General features: G+C 43.9%; 1 protein-coding gene across 28 annotated transcripts in view; it reads left to right on the top strand.

Moving 5' to 3' along the window:
* The first annotated feature begins 22,064 nt into the window (after window positions 1–22,064).
* The window catches only part of LOC109878858 (neurexin-1a), a 586,328-nt gene continuing 585,302 nt past the window's right edge, over window positions 22,065–23,090 (top strand). For all 28 annotated transcript variants that reach the window (XM_031805049.1, XM_031805050.1, XM_031805056.1 and 25 more), the window contains exon 1: window positions 22,065–22,205. The gene's annotated coding sequence lies outside the window, so the exon portion shown is untranslated. The remainder of the gene's footprint in view (window positions 22,206–23,090) is intronic.

Genomic DNA, 23,090 nt, shown 5'->3' with positions numbered 1-23,090 from the left:
GTAAAACCTTGGATCATTGCTATTCCAACTTCCGCGACGCATATAAGGCCCACCCTCTCTCTCCTTTCGGAAAAGCTGACCACGACTCGATTTTGTTGCTCCCTGCCTACAGACAGAAGCTAAAACAAGAAGCTCCCGCGCTCAGGTCTGTTCAACGGTGGTCCGACCAATCTGATTCCACGCTCCAAGACTGCTTCCATCACGTGGACTGGGATATGTTCCGCACTGCGTCCAACAACAATTGACGAATACGCTGATTCGGTGACCGAGTTCATTAGAAAGTGCATTGAAGATGTCGTTCACATAGCACCGATTAAAACATTCCCAAACCAGAAACTGTGGATTGATGGCAACATTCGAGTGAAACTGAAAGCACGAACCACTGCTTTTAACCAGGGCAAGGTGACCGGAAACATTACCGAATACAAATAGTGTAGCTATTCCCACCCAAGGCAATCAAACAGGCTAAGTGTCAGTATAGAGACAAAATAAAGTCGCAATTCAACGGCTCAGACACAAGAGCTATGTGGCAGGGTCTACAGTCTATCACGGATTACAAAAAGAAAACCAGCCCTGTCACGGACCAGGACGTCTTGCTCCCAGGCAGACTAAATAACTTTTTTGCCCGCTTTGAGGACAATACAGTGCCACTGACACGGCCCGCAACCAAAACATGCGGACTCTCCTTCACTGCAGCCGATGTGAGTAAAACATTTAAATGTGTTAACCCTCGCAAGGCTGCAGGCCCAGACGGCATCCCCAGACGCACCCTCAGAGCATGCGCAGACCAGCTGGCTGGTGTGTTTACGGACATATTCAACTAATCCTTATCCCAGTCTGCTGTCCCCGCCCCATAGCACTCACTTCCATCATCATGAAGTGCTTTGAGAGACTAGTCAAGGACCATATCACCTCCACCCTACCTGACACCCTAGACCCACTCCAATTTGCTTACCGCCCAAATAGTTCCACAGACGATGCAATCTCAACCACACTGCACATTGCCCTAACCCATCTGGACAAGAGGAATACCTATGTGAGAATGCTGTTCATCGACTACAGCTCAGCATTTAACACCATAGTACCCTCCAAACTCATCATCAAGCTTGAGACCCTAGGTCTCGACCCCGCCCTGTGCAACTGGGTACTGGACTTCCTGACTGGCCGCCCCCAGGTGGTGAGGGTAGGTAACAACATCTCCACCCCGCTGATCCTCAACACTGGGGCCACACAAGGGTGCATTCTGAGCCGTCTCCTGTACTCCCTGTTCACCCACGACTGCGTGGCCATGCACGCCTCCAACTCAATCATCAAGGACGACACTACAGTGGTAGGCTTGATTACCAACAACGAAAAGATGGCCTACAGGGAGGAGGTGAGGACCCTCGGAGTGTGGTGTCAGGAAAATAACCTCACACTCAACGTCAACAAAACTAAGGAGATGATTGTGGACTTCAGGAAACAGCAGAGGGAGCACCCGCCGATCCACATCGATGGGACAGTAGTGGAGAGGGTAGTACGTTTTAAGTTCCTCGGCGTACACATCACAGACAAACTGAATTGGTCCACCCACACAGACAGCATCGTGAAGAAGGCGCAGCAGCGCCTCTTCAACCTCAGGAGGCTGAAGAAATGTGTCTTGTCACCAAAAGCACTCACAAACTTCTACAGATGCACAATCGAGGGCATCCTGTCGAGCTGTATCACCGCCTGGTACGGCAACTGCTCCGCCCACAACCGTAAGGCTCTCCAGAGGGTGGTGAGGTCTGCACAACGCATCACAGGGGGCAAACTACCTGCCCTCCAGGATACCTACACCACCCGATGTCACAGGAAGGCCATAAAGATCATCAAGGACAACAACCACCCAAGCCACTGCCTGTTCACCCCGCTATCATCCAGAAGGCGAGGTCAGTACAGGTGCATCAAAGCTGAGACTGAAAAACAGCTTCTATCTCAAGGCCATCAGACTGTTAAACAGCCACCACTAACATTGAGTGGCTGCTGCCAACACACTGACTCAACTCCAGCCACTTTAATAATGGGAATGGATGGAAATTGATGTAAAATATATCACTAGCCACTTTAAACAATGCTACTTAATATAATGTTTACATACCCTACATTATTCATCTCATATGTATATACTGTACTCGATACCATCTACTGCATCTTGCCTATGCCGTTCTGTTCCATCACTCATTCATATATCTTTATGTATATATTCTTCATCCCTTTACACTTGTGTGTATAAGGTAGTAGTTTTGGAATTGTTAGGTTAGATTACTCGTTGGTTATTACTGCATTGTCGGAACTAGAAGTACAAGCATTTCGCTACACTCACATTAACATCTGCTAACAATGTGTATGTGACAAATACATTTGATTTGATTTGAGGCCTACAAACCTTACTCAGTTACACCAGCTCTGTCAGGAGGTGATCCTAACTGACCTAAGAAAGGGAATTTTTACTAGGATTGAATGTCAGGAATTGTGAAAAACTGAGTGTATCACTAAATGTATTTGGCTAAGGTGTATGTAAACTTCCGACTTCAACTGTATAAGTTAGGTCCTTGCATTACACATAATGGTGATAGAGTCCCACAAGCAACAACTCACATTCAAGGTTCTGTCCCAAATTGCTCCCTATTCCTTATTTAGTGCACTACATTTGACCAGGGCCCTATAGGCAAAGGGTGCCATTTGGGAGGCAACCCAAGACTCTCATGAATAGCACAGAGAGTGAAAGAGAGAGAATAGGGGGAACCAATATTTCTTGTTTCTGAGAGTGAGCACATTGTATTCTGTTAGATGATTTCCCCTGATCTACTGACCTAGTGTGTGTGTGTGTGTGTGTGTGTGTGTGTGTGTGTGTGTGTGTGTGTGTGTGTGTGTGTGTGTGTGTGTGTGTGTGTGTGTGTGTGTGTGTGTGTGTGTGTGTGTGTGTGTGTGTGTGTGTGTGTGTGTGTGTGTGTGTGTGTGTGTGTGTATGTGTGCGTGTGTGCATATGTGTGTGTGTCTCTCTGTCTTCACTTGCCTGTGTCTTCATTCTAAGAGGTATTTCTCCTGCTGTGGGAGGGGAGTCTGCTGGGACCACTAGACTGGCCTGAAGAGGAGAGAGAAATGGAAATAGGTCAAGAGGAATCGAAGGACAGCAGCTGTCATTGTGTAGCCTGGATGGATGGCTATGGTGGGGATATGAGTGTTCATCATTGGGGGAACATGCCCATCGAAAGGGATGGTTCATGGGGGAACATGCCCCACCAGAGAAGCCTTGCCTTGCTTGGATGGAAATGGAAAAAGGGCTAATTTTAAATACAATATATAGATACAGAGAACCTTCCATGTAAATGTGGTGTTCATTGTTCTGTCTGAAAAAACATTCAAGGGGACACTCACAGACAAAGGACCCGTATTAGCTGCAGAGGCTGCTACCAGTATCTACCTGTGGAGCCAGAACAGGTAGATGAACCTTAAAGGATGCTACCTTCCCCTCTAACATAGAGACATGATGTGTAGGCTATTTGGCAGCATACATATATTTACTGTTCAACAACACATTCTAAGGGACTGACGTAGGACCCTCACTACTGAGAGAGGCTGCTACTACCTACATGTACCCGATAATCACAGAGACAGAATAGATAGGATACTTGGCGTTAGGCTTGGGAGACATACACATCTCAACTACACATCTGGTACTTAGTAGACCCATAGGGATACTGTAGAAAGCGAGAATATGTTTTTAAATTTTAACCTTTATTTAACTAGGCAAGTCAGTTAAGAACATATTCTTATTTACAATGACGGCCTACACCGGCCAAACCCGGACGACGCTGGGCCAATTGTGCGCCGCCCTAATTGATTACATATCCACTATTGAGTATTCACCTTGTTTATGATTGGATGTCATTAATCAAATAATTCAGACACTCAAATAATAAGAGTCTACAAAAACAAGTGTCTGCATGATGACAATTGCCTAACTATCTGTTTAAGTAGCTATGCCTATCATCATGGGAGACTGGTAGCCTAGAGTTTAAGTGCATTGGGCCAGTAACCGAAAGGATGTTGGTTCTGAGCCAACTAGGTGAAGAGTCTTTCAATGTTCCCTTGAACAAGGCATTTATCCCTAGCTGCTCCTGTAAGTCACTCTGGATAAGAGCATCTGCTAAACTCAAAACATTTCACAAAATGAAAATGTCAAGACTCTACTGTGTTTGGAACATACTTTGACGGCAAACATCATTTGAGTAAATATATTACCATGGTCCAGTGTTAGCAGGGGGGACAAATTCCTTTTCTATATGTCCTCGCTTCGGTCATTACTGTATATACGATTCAATACCGTCAGTAGGACCATCAAGGCTACTAATACATTAGATACAGTCAAAGGTTTGGACACACCTAGTCATTCAAGGGTTTTTCTTTATTTTGACCATTTTGTACATTGTAGAATAATAGTGAAGACATCAAAATTATGAAATAACACATATGGAATAATTTTGTCACCAAAAAAGTGTGTGAAATGTTCCAGATTAACTGACCTTCATGTCTTGAAGAAATGATGGGACTGTCGTTTCTTGTTGCTTATTTGAGTTTTTCTTGCCATAATATCGACTTGGTCTTTTACCAAATAGAGCTATCTTCCGTGTACTACCCATATCTTGTCAAAACACAACTGATTGGCTCAACGCATTAAGAAGAAAATAAATTCTACAAATTAACAAGGAACACCTGTTAATAGTAAAGCATTCCAGGTGACTACCTCGTGAAGCTGGTTGAAAGAATGCCAAGAGCGTGCAAAGCTGTCACCAAGACAAAGGGTGGCTACTTTGAAGAATCTCCAATATAAAATATATTTGGATTTTTTTTAAACACTTTTCTGGTTACTACATGATTCCATAAAGTATGTGTTAGTTTTGATGTCCTTCAACGAGTAGGAGTGTCTTAACTTTTTACTGGTACTGTAAATACACACATAAATACATGTGGCCAGTATAATTTTGTTACACACAGACATATACACAGGATAACAAACACAAACACTCTTTAAACAGACACAGGCAGGCATATATGTACACACAGGAATGAGGGGGGCACAGGAATCGTGCACATGCACACACAGGAAAGCACTCGCGCACACTAATACCCCCCCCCCCCCCAAAAAAAAACGAACACACACTACTACCCCCCCACACACAAACTACTACCCTCCCCGGAACACACTAATACCCCCCCTTCCCCACACACACTACCACCACACCCACACTACTACTACCCCCCCCCCCACACACACTACCACCACACACACATACTACTACCCCCAAACACACACTCTACTACCCCACCACACGCACACTCTGCTACCCCCCCCACACACACTCTACTACCCTCCACACACTCTCTACTACCCCCCACACACACTACTACACCCCCACACACTACCCCCCAAACACACTACTAACCCCCCCACACACAAACACTACAACCCCCCACACACTACTACTCCACCAACACAAACACCACCACCCCCCCACAAACACTCGACCCCCCCACACATTACCACACTACTAAACCCCACACACACTACCCCCCCAAAACACACACTACTACCCAACACAAAACACCACCTCCACACACACACACACACACTACCACCCCCCTACACACACTACTACCCTCCACACACTAACCCCTACACACTATCCCCTCTCACACACACACACACACTACTACTCCCCCCCACACACACTCTACTACCCCCATACACAATCTACTACCCCCCCCCCACACACACACTCTCCTACCCCCCCACACACACACTCTACTACGCCCCCCACACACACTACTATCCCACACACACACTCTACTACCCTCAACACACACTACCACCACGCTATCAAACACCACCCCCCCCCACACACACAACTACCCCCAAAACACACTACTACCCCCCCCCACACAAACTACAACCCCCCCAAAACACACCACCACCACCCCCAAACACACACTACAACCCCCCAAAACACACTACTACCCCTCCCCCCCCACACACTACTGCCTCCACACACACACTGTTCCATCCCACCCACACACACACACAACTACCCCCGACACACACTACTCCACCCCCTACACAAACACTACTACCCCCCACATACACTACTACCCGCCCCACAGACACTACTACCCCCAACACACACGACTACCCCCAGACACACACTATTACCCCCCCCAAACACACACCACTACCACAACCCCACAAACACACTACTACCCCCCCACACACACACTACTACCCCCTAGACACACACATCCTACCCCCCAGACACACACTATTACCCCCCACACACACACTACTACCCCCCCCACACATATGCTACTAACCCCCCACACACACACCACCTACTACCCCCCGAACGCACTACTACCCCCCAAACAACTACCCCCCTACACACTACCCGCCACATTCACTTCTACCCCACCAACACAAACACCACTTCCCCCCCACACACACACTACTACCCCAACACAAACACCACCCCCACCCCCACACACACACAACACCACCCCCTACACACACTACTAACCCACCACACAAACTACCGCCCACACACTAACCCCTTCACACTACCCCCCCACACACACTGTACTACCTCCCCACACACACTGTACTACCTCCCCACACAAACACTCTACTACCCCCCCACACACACTTTACTGCCCCCCCCACACACTAACCCCTACACACTATCCCCTCTCACATACACACACACTACTACCCCCCCCCCCCCCCACACACACATTACTACCCCCCATACACACCTCTACTACCCCCCCCCCCCGCCCTACACACCCACCTCTACTACCCCTCCACCACACACACTTCTTACTACCCCCCACACCCAAACTCTACTACCCCCCACACAACAAACTCCACTACCCCCCACCACACACCCCACTACCCTCCCACACACACCTCTACTACTCCCCACACAACAATTTCTACCCCCACACAAACTCTACTACCCCCCACACACAACTCTACTACCCCCCCCACACACCCCCACTACCCCCCCACACACACCTCTAACTTACTTCCCCCCAACACACAATCTACTACCCCCACCCACACTTCTACTACCCCCCCACACAACACCGTACTACCCCCACACACCACACTTTACTACCTCCCCACACACACATACCCCCAACACACAATAACTACCCCCCAAACACAAATACACACCCCCCCAAACCATACTAGCCCCCCATACACTACTACCCCAAAACACACTTACCTACCCCCCCAAACACACTACTACCCCACACACACACACTACCACCACTCACACACACTATTACCCCCCCCACACACACTACTACCCACACAACACTACAAACAACCCCCACACACTAACACCTTACACCCCCCCCACACACACACTACTACCCCCCACACACACACACACTACTACCCCCCCACACACACACACTACTACCCCACACACACACTCTACTACCCTCAACACACACTACCACCACGCTATCAAATACCCCCCCCCCCCCCCCCCCCCACACACACAACTACCCCCCAAAAACACACTACTACCCCCCCCCACACAAACTACAACCCACCAAACACACCACCACCCAGCCCCCAAACACACACGACAACCCCCCAAAACACACTACTAACCCCTCCCCCCCACACACTACTGCCTCCACACACACACTGTTCCACCCCACCCACACACACACACACAACTACCCCCCGACACCACACTACTCCACCCCCTACACAAACACTACTACCCCCCAACATACACTACTACCGCCCACAGACACTACTACCCAACACACACGACTACCCCCAGACACACACTACTACCCCCCCCACACACACTCTACTACCCCCCCCCACACGCACTCTACTACGCCCCCCCCACACACACTCTGCTACCCCCCCCCACACACACACTCTACTACCCCCCCACACAAACTCTACTACCCCCCACACACACTCTACTACCCACCCACAAACACTCGACTACTCCCCCCACACACACTCTACTACCCCCCCCCCCAGACAAACTCTACTACCCCCCCACACACAAACTCTACTCCCCCCCACACAAACTCTACTACCCCCCCACACACAAACTCTACTACCCCCCCCACACACACCCACTACCCTCCCACACACACTCTACTACTCCCCCCACACACCAATCTACTACCCCCCACACACACTCTACTACCCCCCCACACACACTCAACTACCCCCCACACACACACTTTACTACCTCCCCAAACACACTACTATCCCCCCCATACACTCTACTACCCCAAAACACACTACTACCCCCCAAACACACTACTACCCCCAAACACACACACACTACCACCACTCACACACACTACTACCCCCCCCCACACACACACACACTACCCACCACACGCTATTACCCCCCCCCACACACTACTACCCACACAAACACTACAAACCCCCAACACACTAACACCTATCACTCCCCCCCCACACACCACACTACTACCCCCCACACACGCACACACTACTACCCCCCACACACACACACTACTACCCCACACACACACTCTACTACCCTCAACACACACTACCACCACGTTATCAAACACCATCACCCCCCCACACACACAACAACCCCCAAAACACACTACTACCCCCACATATACCCAATACTACCCCCCAAACACAATAATATCCCCCGCACACACACATACTACTAGCACCACACACTCTACTACCCCCCACACACACACTACTAGCCCCCCCACACACTCTACTACCCCAAAATACACTACTACCACCCACACACACAGTTCTACCTCCCCCCCACACACACACTACCCCTCACATGCTACTACCCCCACCCCCCCCCCACACACACCACTACTACCCACAAAGGACACTACAAACCCCCAACACACTAACACCTACACTCCCCCCCCCACACACACACACTACTACCCCCCCCCCACACACCACTACTAGCACCACACACTCTACTACCCCACCCCCCCACACACAAACTACTAGCCCCCCCAACCACTCTACTACCCCAAAATACACTACTACCACCCACACACACAGTACTACCTCCCCCCCACACACACACTACCCCTCACACGCTACTACCCCCCCCCCCCCACACGCACTACACCCACAAAGACACTACAAACCCCCAACACACTAACACCTACACTCCACCCCCCCACCACACACACACATACTACTACCCCCCCAAACACACTACTACCCCCCACACACACACTACTAACCCCCCCCCACACACACTACTACCACCCCACACACACACTACTGACCCCCCCCACACACACTACTACCACCCCACACACACACTACTGACCCCTCACACACACACTACTACCACCCCACACACACACTATTACCCCTCCCCACACAGACACTACTAACCCCCCACACAATAACCCCTACACTCTACCTCCCCCCTACACACACGCTACAACCCCCCACACGCATACTCTACCTCCCCCACACACACACATACTACTACCCCCCCCACACACAATACTACCACCCCACATACACTACTACCCCCCCCCACACACACACACTACTACCACCCACACACACACGCTACTACCCCTCAACACACACTACTACCCCGCTATCACACACTACCACCCCCCACTAGCACACTACTGCCCCCCAAAACACACTACTAACCCCCATACACACCACTACCCCCAAAACACACTACTACCCCCCCCACACACACACACTACTACCCCCCACATACACACTACTATCCCCCAACACACACTACTCCCCCACCACACACACACTACTACCCCCCCCCCCCCACATACACACTACTACCCCCCACATACACTACTACCACCCCCCAGTCACTACTACCACCCAACACACACTACTACAGATACTACCCCCTATACATTACCCCACACACACACAAACAACTACCACCCACACACATTATTACCCCCCACACACACTACTACCCCCAAACACACTAATACCCCCCCACACACACTACTACAACCCCACACCAGTACCCCCCAGACACACGCTATTACCACCCCCAAACACACACTACTACCCCCACACACACTACTACCCATGCCACACACACTACTACCCATGCCACACACAGACTACTACCCAATTTCATTAATTTCCCTGAATTAAATCTGAGTTTGCAAACTCCTCTTCTCTCTCTTTTAATCTAATAACTGTAATGATGCAGATTCCCTAAATCCAATCAGTTCTAATCTAGACGAGACAGAAGTTCACAATGGGGAGAGCAATAGAAAAACTATCCCAGCTGGCTGAGTGGCTGGGTGGAGGAGAAATTGATACCAAGGTTCCATCTCAAATGGCACCCTATTCCCTTTGTATGGAATAGGGTGCCATTTGAGATGGAGCCTACAAAATCAAACTATTTCAAAAGGTCTGTTGGTGAAGCCTCTGTTTGACAAGCTGACCAAACAGTGTAGAGGCATTTTGTTGAGCTGGGTTTGGTTCTGTAACTCCCCATCCCTCGCCTCCCTCCCGCCCCTTCTATGGTAGGTAGAGAGGTGTTTTTATACCTCTGACACTGCCCCTTCCCCTCTTCTCTCTTCTCCTTTCCTCTCCTCCTCTCTTTACCCCTTCCCTCTCCTCCCCTCTCCTTTCTCCTCCGCTCCTCCCACTCCTCCCCTTCCCTCTCCTCCCCTTCCCTCCTTTCTCCTCCGCTCCTCCCACTCCTCCCCTCCCCTCCCCTTTCCTCCCCTCTCCTCCCCTCCCCTCCCCTCTCCTCCCATCTCCTCTCCTCTCCTCCCATCCCATCCCCTCCCCTTTCATCTCCACTCCCCCCTCCCCTCTCCTCCCCTCCCCTTCTCTTCCTTACCCTCTCATCTGCTCCCATCTGTTTCCCTCTCCACTCCTCCCCTCTCATCACCTTCCCTCCCCTACACTCCCCCTCCCCTTCTCTTCCCTTCCCTTCCCTCCTCTACCCCTCCCTCACTCCCTCCTCACCCAGGGTCAGATGTGTCGGGTACAGACAGACACTGCAGGCAGGATCCTCCAGCACCTCCAACACCATCTGTCCACTGCAGAGACAGAGATGAAAGGAGTTGACATCAACTATAACACAAAGATCAGTCTTAGAACAAAGGCCATTTTATGCAAATATACACCATGATGTCTGTCTGCTTGTCTCGAAGCTTCATCACACCAAACATCCCATCATTTAAATCAACCTCAACCTCTTGACCCCAGCTTACCATGACACACACACACAAACACACAGTGTAAACCACACTTCAAAAGACCCTCTGAATGTTGTGAGTGATTCTATTGGAGAGGTGTGAAATGGACCCCCTCTCCGCTGAAGGAAATCTCAAACACCTTTACTATGGGCTATGGGACACTCATGCATACAGTGCATTCGGAAAATATTCAGACCCCTTGACTTTGTCCACATTTTGTTCGTTACAGCCTTATTTTAAAATTGATTAAATAAAACTATTTCCTCAGCAATCTACACACAATAGCCCATAATGACAAAGCAAAAACAGGTTTCTATTTTTTGCCAATTTATTACAAATTAAAAACAGAAATACCTTATTTACATAAGTATTCAGACCCTTTGCTATGAGACTCAAAATTGAGCTCTGGTGCATCTTATTTGCAGTGATTTGGAAAGGTACACACCGTCTATATAAGGTCCCACATATGACAGCGCAGGTCAGGGCAAAAACCAAGCCATGAAGTCAAAGGAATTGTCCGAAGAGCTCCGACACAGGATTGTGTCGAGGCACAGATCTGGGGTAGGGTACCGAAACAAGTCTGCAACATTGAAGGTTCCCAAGAACACAGTAGCCTCCATCATTCCTAAATTGAAGAAGTTTGGAACCACCAAGACTCTTCCTAGAGCTGTCCACCCGGCCAAACTGAGCAATCGGGGAAGAAGGTTTCCTTGCCTGTGTCTGCATGTGTGCGTGTGCATGTGTGTGTGTGTGTGTGTGTGTGTGTGTGTGTGTGTGTGTGTGTGTGTGTGTGTGTGTGTGTGTGTGTGTGTATGCATTTGTGTGTGTTAGCAAGCTGTATGAGGGATGAGCCTGGGCAGCAGCCGATGAGGGATCTCAGTCCCATCTGATTTGTGCATCGCTCATCCTGTCACAGTTTATAGAAAGCAGCAATATGGGAGAGTTGATAAGATGCTACACTGCTTCTCTTTCAGCTACACAAACACAATGCAATGTCAATGGATCTTCCCCAGCCAGGCATAACATGCATGCAGGGTGTGTTGTCTCCACAAATACACACACACACACACACACACACACACACACACACACACACACACACACTCACACACACACAGATAGATACACACACACACAGATATAGACACCAGGTCGGAGATAAGCATCTTTTGCCTGAGATGATCATTTACACTTTCAGGGTGAGATTTCAATGGGAGATTTACACAACATAAACATGTTAGGATTCTCTGGCCCAAAGTCATTCAACACAAAGCCATTGTAGTTAAACTACTGTATTGCATTCAAGTGCGTTGATTCTTGTTTAAGAACATTTAACACGCTCATATTGAGCTATTTAAGCTGTTGATAATTTTACCAAGTTCTCTCTCCCATCAACATTCCTATATTGTACCTACGTCTGCCATAAAGGCCTTTTGACTCTCTTGTCCCAGGCTTCATCCAGTGTGTATCTGGGTCTAGCTAACTAGTAACCTTGACGCCAGCTGGTCTCCTACTGCTTGTATCTCTGATATAAGCAGCTGTAACAAAATGATCTTCATAGGCTTCTGTACTTTACAAGCTATATCTTTAAGGTGGTCCTACAACTTGTGACCATGTGGATTAACCTCGGCCTCGCACAGACAGTGTGGACATTTGTTTCAGTTGCGTGGGAATAATTTGATGATAGAAAGACAAGAAGACCTGCACACTGCTCTTGCCATGATCTCCCGCCCTTCTGTCTCCCCTTATTGCATTCATTTGACTGTCCACCTGGTGTTGACTTTATTCTTGAATGTTATATATTAGGCTCTGTGATACTTAAGCAATAAGGCCCGAGGGGGTGTGATATATGGCCATTATACCAGGCATAAGGGCTGTTCTCACGCACAACGCAAAGTGGAGTGCCTGGATGCAGCCCTTAGCTGTTGTATATTGGCCATTTACCATGTGTTTGGATAAGCTTGTGTTTGGATAAGGTTGTGTTTGGATAAGGTTGTGTTTGGATAAGGTTGTGTTTGGATAAGGTTGTGTTTGGATAAGGTTGTGTTTGGATAAGGTTGTGTTTGGATAAGGTTGTGTTTGGATAAGGTTGTGTTTGGATAAGGTTGTGTTTGGATAAGGTTGTGTTTGGATAAGGTTGTGTTTGGATAAGGTTGTGTTTGGATAATACTATTTTCAACACAAAATAAGATGTAATTAATAAAATATTGAATTAGTCTTCCTCAAATATGTTCCTGAGAATGAAATGGATGATGACGCATTCTTTGGGAGAGGGAGGGATTCTAATTCTACAACCTGATTCATAGTACAGGGCTCTAGGCACAGTTTTTCTAACGGTATTTTGCCTATTGGATTGGATTATATGCATAGAAATATAATTCAGAGAACGGACAAATACTTGACTTGAATGGGGACTCCATTATATCCATTCTATTTCTATGCATTTAATCCTATCCGATAGGCGAAATCCGGATAGATAACTTTTGAAAAACTTGGCCCACGTTCTGAGTTACTGCTGGTGCACTTTCCATGTTCCTGAACTGTTTACAGGAGTTACTGATGGTGACCTGAAAGTACCCCCAAAAAAATATATATATACTACCATTCAAAAGTTTGGGCTCACTTAGAAATGTCCTTGAAATGATATCAAATTGATCAGAAATTCAGTGTAGACATTGTTAATGTTGTAAATGACTATTGTAGCTGGAAATGGCAGATTTTTTATGGAATATCTACATAGGCATACAGAGGCCCATTTTCAGCAACCATCACTCCTGTGTTCCAATGGCATGTTGTGTTAACTAATCCAAGTTAATCTTTTTAAAAGGCTAATTGATCATTATTAAACCCTTTTGCAATTATGTTAGCACAGCTGAAAACTGTTATTTGGATTAAAGAAGCAATAAAACTGGCCTTCTTTAGTCTAGTTGAGTATCTGGAGCATCAGTATTTGTGGTTTCAATCACAGGCTCAAAATATTCAGAAACAAATAACTTTCTTCTGAAACTCGTCAGTCTAGTCTTGTTCTGAGAAATGAATACGAGAAATTGCCAAGAAACTGAAGATCTCATCCTACGCTGCGTACTACTCCCTTCAGAGAATAGCGCAAACTGGCTCTAACCAGAATAGAAAGAGGAGTGGTAGGCCCCCGTGCATAACTGAGCAAGAGGACAAGTACATTAGAGTGTCTAGTTTGAGAAACAGACGCCTCACAAGTCCTCAACTGGCAGTTTCATTAAATAGTACCTGCAAAACACCAGTCTCAACATCAACGGTGAAGAGGTGACTCCGGCATGCTGACCTTCTAGGCAGAGTTGCAAAGAAAAAGCCATATCTCAGACTGGCCAATAAAAATGAAATATTAAGATTGGCAAAAGAACACAGACACTGGACAGAGGAACTCTGCATAGAAGGCCAGCATCCCGGAGTCGCCTCTTCACTGTTGACGTTGAGAGTGGTGTTTTAGTGGGTGGAATATTAGGACAATTGGAGGTTTACAAAGTTGCAGATACAGTATGCTTAACAATGCAAATGATTATGGTTAAGCTATATGGACACTTAATCATCATGGTGCTTTTAATGGGAAGTTTACAAACACTGATTGTAGTAAGTCAAATTCAAACTTGGGTATCGTCATGGTAAGTGGGGAAATAAGTATAGCAAGTTATAATTGTAATGGCTTAGCAGATCATAAAAAAAGAAGAGACATTTTTACATGGCTAAAAGAGAAAGAATATAATATATATTGTTTACAGGAAACTCATTCTACAAATATAGATGAGGTTGGGTGGAAAAGGGACTGGGAGGGAGAAATCTATTTTTGTGGTCAAAGAAACTCAAAAGGGATGATTATGCTAATTAATACAAATTTTGATCTGATTGTGCAAACTGTGCAAACAGATCCTCAAGGACGATGGATTATTTTAAATATGCTATTGGACTAAAAACATATCTGGCTAATTAATCTATATGGGCCAAATAATGATGATCCACACTTTTTTGAAAATATATATAATTGTCACGCCCTGACCTGAGTATTCTTTGTTTTCTTTATATATTTTGGTTAGGTCAGGGTGTGACATGGGTGATGTATGTGTTTCTGTACTGTCTAGGGGTTTTATAGGTTTTATAGGTTTATGGGGTTGTTTACCATCTAGGTGTTTATGTATGTATATGGTTGCCTGGATTGGTTCTCAATTAGAGGCAGCTGTTTATCGTTGTCTCTGATTGGGAACCATATTTAGGTAGCCATCTTCTTTGGGTATTTCGTGAGTTATTGTCTATGTGATGTTGCATGTTAGCACTCAGTTTATTTAGCGGTCTCGTTCGTCTTGTTAGTTGTTTTGTTTTAGTGTACTTCGTGTTTTTTCGTCCGTTCATTAAAATGTGCATTCGTGACAATAATAATCTATTGAGCTCACAGGCAACGAAATAATGTGTTATAATGGTGGGAGATTACAATACGGTTTTAAGTACCTCAATGGATCATAAAGGTAATCATTCTACAAACTATCATCATCATGCTCTTAAGGAGATCACAAAGATCATGGATAAATTAGAACTAGTGGATATATGGAGGTTGAAAAACCCTGACCTAGTGAGATATACTTGGAGGACGCTTAATCAAGATTGCCGTCTTGATTACTTCCTAGTCTTGTGCTTGTTGGCATCAAAAGTTTTAAAAGTATTAATAGGACACCAAATTTGATCGGACCACGGATCTAATTGGCCTCCATATAACTCCTACAGAATTTCCACATGGACAGGGATATTGGAAATTTAATCAAAGCCTATTGGATGACAATTTGTTCTTAACTAAGGCAAAATAATTCATAATTGAATCCCCTTATTGTATGGAAAAGTTTCAAATGTACGTTTAGAAGCCATTCAATACAATACGCATCATTAAAACAAAAGCAGTTTAGGTCAAAAGAGATTAGACTGATAAAGGAAATAGAGGAAGTAACAGCAGGTAGATGGTCATGGAAACTGTACTGTAGAGGCACAACATAGGTTAGAGGAAAACAAACAGAAACAGAGGTACTTATTCAAGAACGATCAAGTGCATTGTGTTACAAAAATAGTGAATTGGATGGAAAATGGGGAAAATGCACAACATTTTCCTTGAATCTTCAACAGAAATGACAGAAACTCATTACAAATGATGGAGTTATCCATGATTCACCAAATGATATTTTGAAAGAGGAAGCAAAACATTTTAAGCATCTATTTTCTTTCCAGTCTCCTCCATTTTCACTGAATGATATTACCTGAAAGATTTCTTTCCTAATATTGATAATAATAATGTAAAATTAACACATTTACAGAAAGACTGGTTTGAAGGACAACTTACAGAAGAGGAACGTTTTGAGGCAATAAAACCTTTTCAGTCTGGGCTTGACAGTATACCAGTAGAGGTATATCAGACCTTATTTGATGTACTCAAATATCCATAATTAGCATGTTTGAATTACTCTTATACAAATGGTAGATTTTCAGGTACTCAACAAGAAGGTCTGATTTCATTACTACTAAAACAGGACCCAGGTTGTAAGTATAAAGATCCAGTCCATTTAAAAACCTGAGGCCTCTAACACTTCAATGTTGTGATGTGAAAATCCTAGCGAAATGCATAGCATATAGAATAAAAAAGGTAATACCAGATATTGTTCATCCTGATCAGACAGGTTTTTTACATGGACGATATATCACAGATAATATACGACAATTACTTGAAACAATTGAACATTATGAAACATTGAAGATACCAGGTTTGGTCTTCAAAGCAGATTTTGAAATGGCGTTTCATAAAATATGATTAGAATTTATATATAAATGCCTGGAATAGTTTTTGTTGTTGTTTTGAATCTCTTATACAATGGGTTAAAGTCATGTACAGCAACCCCAGATGTAAAATAGTAAACAATGGTTACTCCTCAGAAAGTATTGAGCTTTTAAGAGGAGTAAAACAAGGTTGTTCGTTATCTCCATATCTATTTATTATGCTAGCTATTAAAATTAGATCCAACAAGAACATCAAGAGGTTAGAAATCCAGGGGATAAAAACAGTCAATGTATGCTGATGACAAGTTTTTTCTTAAGTCCACAATCTGGATCCCTGCACAGTCTCATTGAATATCTTGATTACTTTCTAGCGTATCTGGATTAAAACCTAATTATGACAAGTGTACCATATTACTTATTGGATCGTTAAAAAATACACTACCTTGTAGTTTACCAATAAAATGGGCGGATGGTGAAGTAGACATACTTGGTATTCACATCTCAAAAATATAAATGAATTTACCACAATTAATTTCAATAGAATGTTAGCAAAAATAGATACGATAGTGCAACCATGGAGAGGTAAATACTTGTCTATTTATGGAAAAATTACATTGATTATCTCTGGTTCTATCACAGTATAGTTACTTACTAATGGCATTGCCTACTCTAGATTAATAGTTTTTACAATCATATGAACAAAAATATCATTTTATTTGGAATGCTAAGCCAAACAAAATTGAACGTGCCTATGTACATAATGAATGTGAGTTTGGGGGTCTAAAATTATTAAATATTAAAGCTTTAAAACTCAACCTAAAAGTTTCACTCATACATAAGTTATACCTAAACCCAAAATGGTTCTCCAGTACATTATTAAGGAAAGCTCATCCTTTGTTCAAAAATGGCTATTTTGCCTTCATACAGATTACAACTTCTCATTTCCGACTAATTGAAAATTAAGTATTGTTTAAATTATCACCCTTTCTTAAACAAGCCATACAAAGCTGGTTAAAAATTCAGTTTTATCCCCCAGAAAAAAATAGACAAATATTATAACAAATGTTATGGTTAAAGTCAAATATATTGATTCATAAAAAAACATTATTTAGGTAAAAAAAAAAAATGCTATTATATTTCTTAATGATATTATGAATAAAGATGGAGGAGTTATATCACATACGCAGTTATCGAAAATATATGGGAATAGCTGCTCAATCCAAATTTACAACCAACTGATTTCAGCAGATGTTGCAAAATAAATGGGAGGAGATTATCGATATACCAATTCCATGGCACATGGTTTATGAGCTGGTACAAAAAAACTACACTTGACTCAACACTTAGAGTTTTTCCATTTAAATTACTATATCAAATTCTTGCCACCAACAGAATGCTATATACTGTATATGGGGCATACAACAACCTCAGCTCTGTAGATTGTGTTGCGAAGAGACAGAATCAATAGATCATTTGTTCTGGTATTGCCCCCATGTAGCTTGTTTCTGGTGACAGGTTCAGGAATGGTTAAAAAATCACAACATGCACTTAAAATTAACCTTACAAATAGAAGTGTTGGGCGATCTGGAAAGCCATAGCCAGTCAATAAATAATATAACAATACTTGTAGGAAAGGTTTCATCTTTATGTCACAATCTGTGGATAATACACGATTAGAGATATTAAAAACTGTTTTAAAACATCACAGCACAATTGAAACATATATGGCACATGGTAACCAAACAAGGGCGGTCTATGGTGATAGGTGGGATGGGCAGGGAGTGGCTGAGGGTTGGGAGTAAAGAGTTTGTTTGGTAGTGTATTGTTGCTATATATAAAGGTACCATGTATGTAAAATATACATATAAATGTGTATGAGAAATGTATAGGTAAAATGAATGTATATGTAGCAAACGATATGTAAAAAGGAAATAAGATATTTGTTCTCTGAAGAGGGGGGTTGGAAAAAATGGAAAAAATAAATAAAATATCAATTAGCCTTTTAAATAGATCAACTTTGACTAGTTAACACAATGTGCCCTTGGAACACAGGAGTGATGGTTGCTGATAATGGGCCTCTGTTGTCCTATGCAGATATTCCATAAAAAATCTGCCGTTTCCAGCTACAATAGTAATTTACAACATTAACAATGCCTACACAATGCCTACACAATGCCTACACAATGCCTATTTCTGTAGGCATTGTTAACGTTGTAAATGACACTGTATTTCTGATCAATGCCTACACTGTATTTCTGATCAATGCCTACACTGTATTTCTGATCAATTTGATGTTATTTTAATGGATGAAAAATTTGCTTTTCTTTCAAAAACAAGGACATTTCTAAGTGACCCCAAACTTTTGAACAATATTATATTAATGGGGAAAGACCTTGTCCTTTCAACCTTTCTGAGTCAGAAAACTGTTTTCATTAAAAGTATGAGTGCATCCCAAATAACACTATTTTCCTTGCTTAGTGCACTATGGGCCCTGATCAAAAATAGTGCACTACATTTGGAACCAGACTAGACTATATGCTGGTCTACTGGAGTTACCATTGGTGCCCTTTCCATGGCCATGAACCAAGCGTACTTGAGTTGCTGCTGGTGCTGAAGGAACCAGAACCATTGTTGCACTGTGTTTTTCTACACCATGACTAGCTCCAGTGCTCTATCACTCTTGACAAATCAAGTGCACAAAATCAATGTCTTTATATCCACACATGAGTAGCTATACAATATTAATGTATAGAGTCAAAGTATGTAGGAGTGCATAGCACAGTTAATTCGTATATACCATTAAAGAAGAAGCAAAGTCAGCTTCTCTAACATGGAACAACAGCACAGTCTTATCCTTGTATGAGCCTATAGAGAGGAAATCTGAAGCCCCACATTAATATAAAGTGCCCTATCTCTGTGTTCACTAACTCCGTGTTCAAGAACTCTGTGTTCACTCTCAACATAGTGGCTAAATACAAAAGGCTTTGAAAGTTTAAAAAGATGATATTATTGTGAAAAGACCTTGTCCTTTCAACACCCTTTCTGAGTCAGAACTGTATTCTTAAAACGTTTGAACGCACCCCAAGTAACACCCCTTTCCCTGAAAGTGCACTACTTTTAACCAGAGCCCAATGGGCCCTGATCAAAAGTAGTGCACTATATTTAGATCCAGACTAAATCTGTACTAAATCTGTACATACTTAAAAGGACACATTACATGTGTGTGTGTGGGGGGGGGGGACTAAGATTTTCTTAGTCTGTTTCATCTCCTTTGATCATGAATTTTCACACTGCCTTGTCTGTAGCCAAACATTAACCATGACCATGCCTTCATAGCAATAACACACATACACACAGACACAAACATAAGTTATTATTATTATATTTTTTATTATTACACACACAGCAAAGGCACAATGTTCCAGTAGTATTGAATTGAAAAAAGGAATAGTGTGAAGAGTGTACACTTTAAAATACTTTAAATGAAACGGATTGTCTCTGTAACTTTCAATTATATTGCCTTTGACAACAATGCAATCATCTTGCTGTGATCACGTTTTAGAACAGCGCGGGCGGGGTCAATGGTCACATCAAATCCGTTCGGTTCGTCCATCCCTGCTGAATCGAACGATTGATTGGACCGCGATGCCTTCAGACACCAATCTAGAATAGTTATCGGGAGGGTCCCTCAGTGGGTCAAATGTTAGCGCCAGGACCGCTATTTGGCTTTTATTTATGCCATGAATACCGGACTCACTCATTGGTCATGGGGATATGTTCTGAATGAGGGTTGGAATGAGACGATTAACTGTGGAGCTGGGTCGTTGTCAAACTATAACAAACAGAGAAATTGAAACATTAAGGCCTAATGGTTCAATGTTTTATATTGTTCATTAGCCTATATAATTTCAAACATTTTCAAATATCACCACTCCCAAAGTAGGCTATTATGATCATATCCCTTAACTGTAGTATTGATTTAGGCTATAACAAGCAAGAGCTGATCATTTTACAGAACAGTAGTCTGCTGTTGTTGGCCTGCTTTTTTATAAGACTTGCTAAACGACAGTTTCCACTTTAATTCGCTGTGTTACATTTACCCGAGGGAATCAATAATGTAATTTAGCTTACACTACTTCAACTAAAAGAATGTGTTCATGGTAAGAAGAAAAAAAATCCCATTATCAAGAGAACTCCCTGCCGGCCTCAAACGTCGCCACATCCCTTCGCTGCGCATCCTGAAGCTGTTACGTTGCATCGCTCCTCTCCCCTCTCCCTCTTCCGTTTTCCACCCCCGTTGCCGACAGAATACTAATTTTCCCTGCACCGCACCCTTCTTTTATCCCACCTGTCTCTCTAATTCATCGATATATAATTCGTGTATTATTTGTAACGAAATGTGACTTCACGTAGGTCTGCGGAGGCGACGGTTGGTGAGTGTGGATGAATATGTATTCTGTTCGTTCGGCAGCAGCGGCCGCAGGTTGTCATGTACTGTCATGAATCTTGCCCTGGAGGCAGCTCTGCAGAATGGTCACTAGCTGGCACAGCCACAAAGTCATAAAATGTAATTTGAAACCTAACCCTAACCGTACCCCTAAACGTAACCACACTGCTAACCCTAATGCCTGTATGTTGTCATGATCAATGCCTAACCATAACCTTAAACTAAGAGCAAAAAGCACATTTTTATTTTCATGATACAGCCAATTTAGAATTTGCAGCTACCCCATCTACGGAAATCGCTCAGTTCTGCCTCCAGCACAAGATTCGTGACAATAAACGTCAACCTGCACAGCGGCGCACGGCGCTGTCCAAGGTGCTGCAGCATTTGGCCCCTCCCCTCTCCAGTCGGCGGTAGCCAGGCAGCTACAGAGAGAGAGAGAGAGATAGAGAGAGAGAGAGAGAGAGAGAGAGAGAGAGAGAGAGAGAGAGAGAGAGAGAGAGAGAGACACGTGACCCGCTCGCTGTCTTCTGACAGTCTGTTGCAGAGCGCAGCAGGGAGGCAGATTGCACCGTTTGCACCGTTTTTTCCTCACCAAAATTACAGGATTTTCCCGGGACTCTGTTTATCTACATTTGTTTCGTTTTCTGAGGATCGAAAAGGAGGAATAACCTAGGTAAAGTACCATTATGAGTTGACTTCTTTCAATCGTTATAAAGGTGTTGGTAAGTTTTAGAACATAGGAGAGAGAACTCATTTATTTTTTTCGGTCTCTGATGATCAATGATGCGGTGAATCACAGTTTTCAAAAATAGTGTGAGGCTGAGGGTTTTTAGTGTGGATCTGTTGGGATAGTTTGAGTCGGAGATCACTGCATGGTGATGTTATTTGGTGGGTAGCCTAATTAAGATTAAAGGTGGTGTTCGAAACAAGAGATGATCATCCAATACTTTGGTAAGGAAAACGAGGACTTGGGTTCTGATTTGGGTCGGTCCTGGATACCAGATTCTAGATGCAGGTAAAAGAGACCTTGTATTTTCCATGTATGGTTTTATTTTTCTCTAGTAGGTTGAGCTGCTAGACGAGCAACGGAATAGCTGAGGGAAAATCATAAAACATGCATAATCGTTTGCAACTGTGTAATCCGCAGATTTGATTTCTTTATTGTTAGCAATATTTAAGGGATGTTGTCAAGTGCCTTTTAAAAACACGTTTATATGCAAATGTCGTTTGCTGTAGAAGGTACGGGTCAATTTAATATGATCTGATGTGTTGAGAGTAAGACAGACAGTGTAATGGGGCCAGCTGTGGAATCTCATGTTTATCTTCATGCCATTCGGTCATTATATTATGCTACATTTGACTTGATATGGGTTGAATCTCTGTAACTCATTTCCAGTCCCCGATCCCCCGTCTATTATGGCTTCTAGCAAACTGTATAGCTCATTTGGATGGAATGATTTTCGTTTAGGTTTGATTGAAAGGTCATTTTCTGTCTGTCCTGTCCAGACCTGTGTTCAAATACATGTGTATTTAAGTATGTGTGTTCTACATAGGCTAC

The sequence above is a fragment of the Oncorhynchus kisutch genome, linkage group LG25, assembly GCF_002021735.2.
Source record: "Oncorhynchus kisutch isolate 150728-3 linkage group LG25, Okis_V2, whole genome shotgun sequence".
NCBI classification, from domain to species: Eukaryota; Metazoa; Chordata; class Actinopteri; order Salmoniformes; family Salmonidae; genus Oncorhynchus; species Oncorhynchus kisutch.
This window is presented reverse-complemented; position numbering and strand designations above follow the sequence as displayed.